The sequence below is a fragment of the Scyliorhinus torazame genome, chromosome 1 (assembly GCF_047496885.1).
Source record: "Scyliorhinus torazame isolate Kashiwa2021f chromosome 1, sScyTor2.1, whole genome shotgun sequence".
Classification (NCBI taxonomy): domain Eukaryota; kingdom Metazoa; phylum Chordata; class Chondrichthyes; order Carcharhiniformes; family Scyliorhinidae; genus Scyliorhinus; species Scyliorhinus torazame.
Genome location: NC_092707.1, coordinates 391,975,129 through 391,985,011, shown reverse-complemented (window position 1 = coordinate 391,985,011; position 9,883 = coordinate 391,975,129). Strand labels below are relative to the sequence as shown.

Genomic DNA, 9,883 nt, shown 5'->3' with positions numbered 1-9,883 from the left:
TATCGCCCTCGGTGGTTCTCCCGCTTTTGGTCTTCTCGCCGGGATCCGATTTGCCCACTCCACCTCCATGGGGCCCGCAGGGGCCTCAGCACCCATCAGTGAGCTCAGCATCTTACTTGCGTACGCTCCACAGTCCACTCCTTCCACACCCTCCGGGAGACCTAGTATCCTAAGGTTCTTCCTTCGCGCTCCATTTTCAAGGGCCTCAATCCTGTCAGCACACTTTTTATGAAGTGCCTCGTGCGTCTGAGTCTTAACCGCCAGGCCCAGGACCTCGTCCTCAATACCTGACACCTTCTGCTCCACCACGCGAAGCTCAGTCTCCTGGGTCTTTAAAGTCTCCTTAAGCCCCTCAATTGCCTGTAACATCGGGGTCAGTACCTCCTTCTTCAGCAGCTCCACGCACCATCTCACTACTTCATCCTGCTCAGGCCCCCATGTCGCCTGCGATTTCTCCGCCGCCATTTTGTTCTCCACTCCCTCTGACCTTGTGGTTGAAGATTCTTCGGGCTGCAGCCGCCGCCGCCGGTTTTTCCCTCCGTCGTTCGGGGGGGACTCCCTTCCCACGCACCTCACACCGGGTTTTTCGGCCGGCAAAGTCCCCGTTGGGGCTCTTAAAAGAGCCCGAAGATCCGTCGGAGCTGGAGCCGCCAAAACGTGCGGCTAGCTCATCCCCGCCGCAACCGGAAGTCTCCTCTGATCATCTTGTATGCCTCAATTAAGTCACCTCTTAACCTTCTTCTCTCTGACGAAAACAGTCTCAAGTCCCTCAGCCTTTCCTCATAAGATCTTCCCTCCATACCAGGCAACATTCTGGTAAATCTCCTCTGCACCCTTTCCAATGCTTCCACATCCTTCCTAGAATGCGGCGACCAGAATTGCACGCAACACTCCAAATGCGGCCGCACCAGAGTTTTGTACAGCTGCAACATGACCTCATGGCTCCAAAACTCAATCCCTCTACCAATAAAAGCTAACACACCATACGCCTTCTTAACAACCCTCTCAACCTGGGTGGCAACTTTCAGGGATCTATGTACATGGACACCGAGATCTCTCTGCTCATCCACACTGCCAAGAATCTTACCATTAGCCCAGTACTCTGTCTTCCTGTTATTCCTTCCAAAATGAATCACCTCACACTTTTCTGCATTAAACTCCATTTGCCACCTTTCAGCCCAACCCTGCAGCTTATCAATGTCCCTCTGTAACTTGTAACATCCTTCCGCACTGTCCACAACTCCACCGACTTTAGTGTCATCTGCAAATTTACTCACCCACCCTTCTACACCCTCCTCCAGGTCATTTATAAAAATGACAAACAGCAGTGGCCCCAAAACAGATCCTTGTGGTACACCACTAGTAACTGGATTCCAATCTGAACATTTCCCATCAACCACCACCCTTTGTCTTCTTCCAGCTAGCCAATTTCTGATCCAAACTGCTAAATCACCCTGAATCCCATACCTCCGTATTTTCTGCAGTAGCCTACCATGGGGAACCTTATCAAACGCTTTACTGAAATCCATATACACCACATCAACTGCTTTACCCTCATCCACCTGTTTGGTCACCTTCTCAAAGAACTCAATAAGGTTTGTGAGGCACGACCTACCCTTCATAAAACCGTGTTGACAATCTCTAATCAAATTATTCCTTTCCAGATGATTATACATCCTATCTCTTATAAACCTTTCCAAGATTTTGCCCACAACAGAACTAAGGCTCACTGGTCTCTAGATACCGGGGTTGTCTCTACTCCCCATCTTGAACAAGGGGACAACATTTGCCATCCTCCAGTCTTCTGGCACTATTCCTGTAGACAAAGATGACTTAAAGATCAAGGCCAAAGGCTCGTCAATCTCCTCCCTAGCTTCCCAGAGAATCCTAGGATAAATCCCATCCGGCCCAGGCGACTTATCTATTTTCACACTTTCCAGAATTGCTAACACCTCCTCCTTATGAACTTCAAGCCCTTCTAGTCTAGTAGCCTGAATCTCAGTATTCTCCTCGACAACATTGTCTTTTTCCTGTGTGAATACTGACGGAAAATACTCATTTAGCACCTCTCCTGTCTCCTCGGACTCCAAGCACAACTTCCCACTACTGTCCTTGACTGGCCCTACTCTTACCCTAGTCATTCATTTATTCCTGACATATCTATAGAAAGCTTTTGGGTTATCCTTGATCCTACCTGCCAAAGGCTTCTCATGTCCCCTCCTGGCTCTTCTTAGCTCTCTCTTTAGGTCCTTCCCAGCTAACTTGTAACTCTCGAGCGCCCTAACTGAACCTTCATGTCTCATCTTTACATAAGCCTCCTTCTTCCTCTTGACAAGTGTTTCGACTGCTTTAGTAAACCACGGTTACCTTGCTTGACCACTTCCTCCCTGCCTGACAAGTACATACTTATCAAGGACACACAGTAGCTGTTCCTTGAACAAGCTCCACATTTCCATTGTGCCCATCCCCTGCAGTTTTCCTCTCCATCCGATGCATCCTAAGTCTTGCCTCATCGCATCATAATTGCCTTTCCCCCAGATATAACTCTTGCCCTGCGGTAATACCTATCTATCCCTTTCCATCACCAAAGTAAACTTAATCGAATTGTGGTCACTATCACCAAAGTGCTCACCTACCTCCAAATCTAACACCTTTCCTGGTTCATTACCCAGTACCAAATCCAATATGGCCTCGCCTCTCGCTGGCCTATCTACATACTGTGTCAGAAAACCCTCCTGCACACATTGGACAAAAACGGACCCATCTAAAGTACTCAAACTATAGCTTTTCCAGTCAATATTTGGAAAGTTAAAGTCCCCCATAACAACTACTCTGTTGCTTTCGCTCCTATCCAGAATCATCTTTGCAATCCTTTCCTCTACATCTCTGGAACTTTTCAGAGGCCTATAGAAAACCCCTAACAGGGTGACCTCTCATTTCCTGTTTCTAACCTCAGCCCATACTATCTCAGCAGACGAGTCCTCATCAAACGTCCTTTCTGCCACCGTAATACTGTCCTTGACTAACAATGCCACCCCTCCCCCTCTTTTACCACCTTCCCTGAGCTTACTGAAATATCTAAACCCCGGCACCTGCAACACCCATTCCTGTCCCTGCTCTATCCATGTCTCCGAAATGGCCATAACATCCAAGTCCCAGGTACCAACCCATGCCGCAAGTTCACCCACCTTATTCCGGATGCTCCTGGCATTGAAGAAGACGCACTTTAAACCACCTTCCTGCCTGCCGGTACACTCCTGCAACTTTGAAACCTTACTCATGACCTCACTACTCTCAACCTCCTGTATACTGAAGCTACAATTCAGGTTCTCAAGCCCCTGCTGAACTAGTTCAAACCCTCCCGAAGAGCATTATCAAATTTCCCCCCCAAGGATATTGGTACCCCTCTGGTACAGGTGTAGACCATCCCGTTTGTAGAGGTCCCACCGACCCCAGAATGAGCCCCAATTATCCAGAAATCTGAAACCCTCCCCCCTGCACCATCCCTGTAGCCACGCGTTCAACTCCTCTCTTTCCCTATTCCTCGACTCGCTATCACGTGGCACGGGTAACAACCCAGAGATAATAACTCTGTTTGTCCTAGATCTAGGTTTCCACCCTAGCTCCCTGAATTCCTGCCTTACATCCCTATCCCTTTTCCTACCTATGTCGTTGGTACCTATGTGGACCGTGTCCCCAGTTTTACAACGTCAAGGACGACCTGACGGTGGTGGACAGCATCCTCATGAAGCTCGATAGGATTGTGATTCCGCAGAGCATGCAAGCTACGGTGCTTGGCCAACTCCATGAGGGTCACCTGGGGGTCGAGAAATGTCGACGCAGAGCTCGGGAGGCAGTCTATTGGCCGGGCATCAGCCAGAACGTTGCCAACACGGTCCTCAACTGCCCCACATGTCAGAAATGTCAGCCAGCGCAACCCAAGGAAACTCTGCAACAACGTGAGATAGTGACCTCCCCATGGTCCAAAGTCGGTGTCGACCTTTTCCACGCCAAGGGGTGTGACTATGTCCTCCTGTTGACTACTTCTCCAATTACCCTGAAGTGGTGAAACTGTCCGACCTCACGTCGAAGGAGGTGATTAAAGCATGCAAAGCAACGTTTGCCAGGCATGGGATACCACTCACGATGATGAATGACAACGGTCCTTTGTTTTTACAGCCAGGAATGGTCTGATTTTGGCCGCCTATACAACTTTCGTCACGTATCCTCCAGCCCCCACTACCCGCAGTCAAATGGGTAGGCCGAAAAAGGGGTCCATATCGTCAAGAGATTACTATGCAAGGCTGCAGACTCAGGCTCCGACTTCAACCTGGCGCTGCTGGCATACAGAGCATCCCCGCTGTCCACTGGGTTGTCTCCCGCGCAGATGCTCATGAATCGCACTCTGCGAACCACGGTTCCAGCCATCCATGTTCCAGACCTTGACCACCTCACGGACATACAAAAGATGCAGCAGTCTCGGGCCCAACAGAAATCAGCATACGACGCTCATGCCACGGATCTCCCCGAGCTGGTCCCAACTGATCGTGTTCGTGTGCAGTTGCCTGACGGCGGCTGGTCCACCACAGCTGTGGTGGTCAAGCAAGTGGCCCCAAGATCGTTCCTCGTCCGCATGGCTGATGGCTCCTTCCTGCGATGCAACAGACGGGCGCTGCGCAGAGTTCCACGCCCGCCACTTAACCATGATGTCCCGCCTCACACAATGCTTCCTCCGGACGTGTCCTCCCACGAGGCCACCGATCTACCAGCAATCCTGCCGACCTCTGCGACCACCGCATTGATGGCGGTCCCACCTATCCAAGTGCAGGCGGCCCCTGATCCACCCTTGAGGCGGTCAACCAGAATTCGTCACCCGCCGCAGAGACTAAACTTATAGACTGAACTTTTGCACGATTTTGTTACCTTATCGTTCTGACCTCTGTAAATATCGTTGTTACCGTTTCATCTGCCCTATATCTGCACTAGCGACACCTTCCTATGTACATAAGTTCATTTTAGCACATTCGGTATATAGTTACGCACATATACACATCCACACGCACATGCACCTTAATATTTATTATCTATACACAAACAATAAAGAAAAAGGAGGGAGATGTCATAATACACATCTATGTATATAATGGAGTGCAGACAGGCAGTGATTGACACACAGGATGACCAGTAAGCACACAGAACAGAGCAGCCAATCACCAGACAGGACACAACCACTATAAAGCCAGAGGGCACTAGTTTTCCCGCTCTCTCGGGACCCAGCCTCTGAGACAGTCAAAGTTCGTGAGCTGGCCAGTGCAAACACCATGTAAGTCTGGTTAGGCTAGTATCAGGTCCCCAGTCAAGTCAGCATAGTGTCAACCCACAGTTGAACATGTATAATAGTTTAGATGTTAAATAAAATCGTGTTGCATCTTATCAAGTGTTGGAGGTCTGTCTCTCGCTACGCTGCATCAAGTGCAGTCCACATTGACCCAGCCTACCCAACACATCAGGCCCCTGGTGCCGTGAGACTGCAGTGCTAACCACTGTACCACCGTGCCGCCCTAATGAGTTAGAGCTGCTCTAGCTACCATTAAAATAACTACCATTCAAGCGTTCATGTGCATCGCTTCGCGGCCTTTTGGCTAAGATCAAGTGTCGTATCTGCTCAGATCTGGCATGTCTCTCTTATGGGGACCATGAATTGGATTCAATTTGGATTGGTTTTTGGAGGAAACGAGGAGCTGGATTAGGAGTTTGCCCCGGTCTGCACTCTGAGCCCTGGCTTGGTAACTCAGAAAAGGTTTTTTAAAAGTGTTCATGTGCAAACCCAATTATATTTTCTTCCAATTAATGGACAGTTTAGCCTGGCCAATCCACCTAACCTGCACATCTTTTGGGTTGTGGGGGTGAAACCCTCGCAGACGTGGGAAGAATGTGCAAACTCCACACGGACAGTGACCCAGGGCCGGGATTTGAATCCAGGTCCTCAGCGCCGTAGTCCCAGTGCTAACCACTGCGCCGCCGGCGAACGGTAATTTCTGGGCTTGAATAAATCCTCGCCTGTTAATTTATCAATGCATAATCGCATGAAGGGGAAGTCAACTTTTGCTTTTGCACACACTCTCAGAGAGTTGGAATGACAGTTGTAAAAACTCACTTGCTTCTGTGTCAGAATGTTCTAGGTTCAAGTTCCACCACAGGACACAAACGCAGAAATCAAGCCTGATGCTCCAATGCAGCACTTGAGGGGGTGCTACACCGTTGGAGGTGCTGTCTTGAGGTTGGAATGTTAAAACAAAGGCCGGCTTGGCCGGCTGTAAAACAGGCACTTTCAAAGTGGGGGGCGTGACCCGCGTGTGGGCCACGGGCGGGCGTCGGGAGGGTCACGGAGCCACCCATTGTAGGGTTCCCGATCGCGGGAATTCACGCATAACAGGCGCCATTTAACAATGCCGGCTGCGAGCGGCTTTAAAAATGACGGCCGCGACCAGCTAAAAAAATTGCGGCCGCACCGCGCATTATTGCCCGCTCATCAGTGTGCATGCTGGAGCCCAGCGAGAAGCACCGCCTTCTCCTGACATCAGCGCACTGACCCAGGAGATTTTTTTAAAGTTCAATGCAATATTCCTGCCTGAAGCGAGGCAGAGAGCAGGTCACGCACCCCGAACACTGACGTCACGTCCTTTGGGCATGATTTTGAATCCTCCATTTTGTTAGCAGGAAACAAGTAAATGAGGACCAAGCAGGCTCACCTCTCGCATTAAAGGTAAGAGAAAATGGTGGGTCGCGAAGGTCAGCCGGCGTAGTTCGCAAATGTTGGGCAGTTGGTAAAAATGGGACAAAGGAAAATATGTTAACGAATTTCTGCCCTCCAGAAAGTCCGGCAAACAAATCTTCAATCAACGGCAGTGGACAATGATCAATGCACAAACTGGGTTAATTGTAGTTTTATAACCACTACAATCTCAAGGAGCTAACCTGTTTTAATACAGGAACTATTGGTGTTGCCCAATCACTTGCAGCAACAGGTTCAATGACTCCTGTTCATACTAATCTTTCTAGTTCTTTTTCAACCTTAGGCCTGATGTGAATGGTACGGTTCCAGCTTTGGCAAATTTGGGTGTACTCTCTGGCTTGATTTTTAGGTGTACTTCAACTCCAGTCATAGCCTAGTGAATCCTCGAATACCTTCTCGTACTTTATCAGACGTTGTTGCAAGTTGCCCTTTGAACCCACTAATTGATTGTTTGTTTTCCAAATAAGCTTGATTTTAGTCAACCGTGCTCTGCCAAATAGAGCGGGAAAGTCTCCATGGACAGCGTGAAGAGGCAACTTCGCCACCTCCCCAATTGATTCTACTTTTACCATAATGCATCCTTTTAATGGTATTTAAAAAAAAATAAGTTTAGAATACCCAATTAATTTTTTCCAATTAAGGGGCAATTTTGCGTGGCTAATCCACCTACCCTACACATTTTTGGGTTGTGGGGGCAAAACCCACGCAAACAGACAGTGACCCAGAGCCAGGATCGAATCTGGGACCTCGGTGCCGTGAGGCAGCAGTGCTAACCACTGCGCCGCCGTGCTGCCCATCCTTTTAATGGTATGATCTTCAGTGTATGCCCTTAGGACCACATTTAACAGTTTCAAAGGCAGATACTTCAAATTTTGACGATAAATTGTCTCAGGTATTATCGATACTGTTGCGCCCGTATCCACTTCCATTTCAATTTCATAACCTTCAAGTTTTGGATATGCTCAAAAACCTTGTTGATTGCCATGACACCAAGCTTTAGTGATCTTGAGCTTCATCCACTTATTGGTAACCATGGCTGGACTGTTTAGCTGTGTTTTTGTTCTTGCACCTTCTAGGTGCAGGAGAAGTTTTCAGAGTCCTGTATGCCTTGGCAATGTGGCCCTTCTTGGCAATTCTTTCATGGATTTGTTTTACTCCAGCATTGCTCCGCTGAGTATCCAACCTGTGTAGCACGGTGACATGGTTGCACCTTTGCAGCCTTGTTTCTTGTGGTATCCATTTTGTAGATCTGCACTCCAGCCCCTATCTGTGAAACCTCTCACTGCAAATGCCACAAATCTGGCAACATCCACAGCAGCTTTTAGGGTTAAATCACTTACAGGAAGCATCTTTCCCTGAAAAGCTTCACTGCGGAGTCCACAAACCGACCTGTCTCGAAGAGTGTCATCAAGTGTTGCGCCGAATTTGCAATATTGTGCTAACGTTCTCAAAGATGCTACGGACTGTAAAATGCTTTCACCTTCTTGCTGAATGCGGCAGTGGAACCAAGGCCTTTCAGCAATCAATAATTGTTCAGGAGAGAAATGTCATTAATTCAATATCGGACTTATCTCCTGGTTTTGCTGGGCGAACTACATTTTGTAGCAGCATAAATGTTTTACACCCTACTGAGCTGAGAAATGTTGCGACCCTTAGGTCCTCCTGTGTCTGGTCTACTGTGAGAAACAATTGAAATCTTTCCTCATAGTCTTCATCAAATGCATCCATGGTGCCTGTTTTTCCTGCCATTTGTGGATCCTGGCTCCGAAGGCCTACACTTCCTCCATTCCAATTTTTGTAATGGATAGTATGGCACAAGCAATCCCCTATACAAGCAACTAGGAATTCTTTCCCATTTTGCCTGACTGTACTTCACCTTTTCCTCCCGAATAGTGACCCGTGTAGTGGCAGTCTTCAAAATCCCCGTTCTCTGCAACCCGTGTAGCTTTGCCACATGAACGGTCCCTGCAGCCCAGACCCCACTCACTTCAACGCAAGCAAATCTTCCCCGACTTTCGGTCTTCTTACTCGCAGTTGCCGTTGAAAACTTTTTTTTTTAACCTTTGCATCGCCAGCGGTGGTTCACCCGACACCTGTGCGTATGTGAGAGTGCGTTCCTGAGAATCTCCCGTTGCTCCCGATGCTGTCCCACTATCAGTCTTCTTTCTCAGCGATTTTCCCTGCCTCAATCCTCATCGCCAGATTTCTCCTCTGTTATATTTCTTCATTGCCGCAAAGAGAAAAATGTATGGAGGTGCCCACACTCTGGATTCTTGTAAAGCACGATGAGGGGGTTATTTTTTATTGGCCCTGTGGTTTTCTGAGCTTTGTTTTTGCTTCTCTCGGAAGGATACTCACCAGGTAGGTAAGAAAAACATATTTAATTTGGGCCAACAATTCCTCTTCCCACTTGGTTCTCCTGGTGGAAAAGCCATGATGGCTTCACCAATCAGGTTACTTGTTAAAATAGCAGTCAGGCCCTGAGGACATTATCAGATGGACGTCCTTGCCATCTGCTCAAACGAGCAGGTTAAAATAGAAGGAATCAGGATATCAGTAGGGTTCAACTGCCCTTCCAAAAAGAGGGAGGGAGGAGAAAAAGAAACAGAGGATGAGAAAACGAAAGAGGTGACGAGAAAAGGAAATAAAAAAGGAAGACACAAAGAAAGCAGCACGGTAGCACAGTGGTTAGCACAGTTGCTTCACAGCTCCAGGGTCCCAGGTTCGATTCCCGGCTTGGGTCACTGTCTGTGCGGAGTCTGCACGTTCTCCCCGTGTCTGCGTGGGTTTCCTCCGGGTGCTCCGGATTCCTCCCACAGTCCAAAGATGTGTAGGTTAGGTGGATTGGCCGTGCTAAATTGCCCTTAGTGTGCAAAAAAGTGTAGGTGGGGTTACTGGGTAACGGGGATAGGGTGAAGGCGTGGGGCCTCTTTCCAAGGACTGCTGCAGACTCGATGGGCCAAATGGCCTCCTTCAGCGCTGTAAATTCTATGAGAAAGGGATTGAGAGAAAGAAAAGTGGAGAGAAAGGGGGAGAAAAATGCGAGAGAGGGAAAGGGGAGAGAGAAAAGAGAGAGAGAGCATAGAA

General features: G+C 48.6%; 1 pseudogene; it reads left to right on the top strand.

The window, feature by feature from the left end:
* The first annotated feature begins 5,622 nt into the window (after nt 1–5,622).
* Nucleotides 5,623–5,803, top strand: LOC140430931 (U2 spliceosomal RNA; annotated as a pseudogene).
* Nucleotides 5,804–9,883: the final 4,080 nt, after the last annotated feature.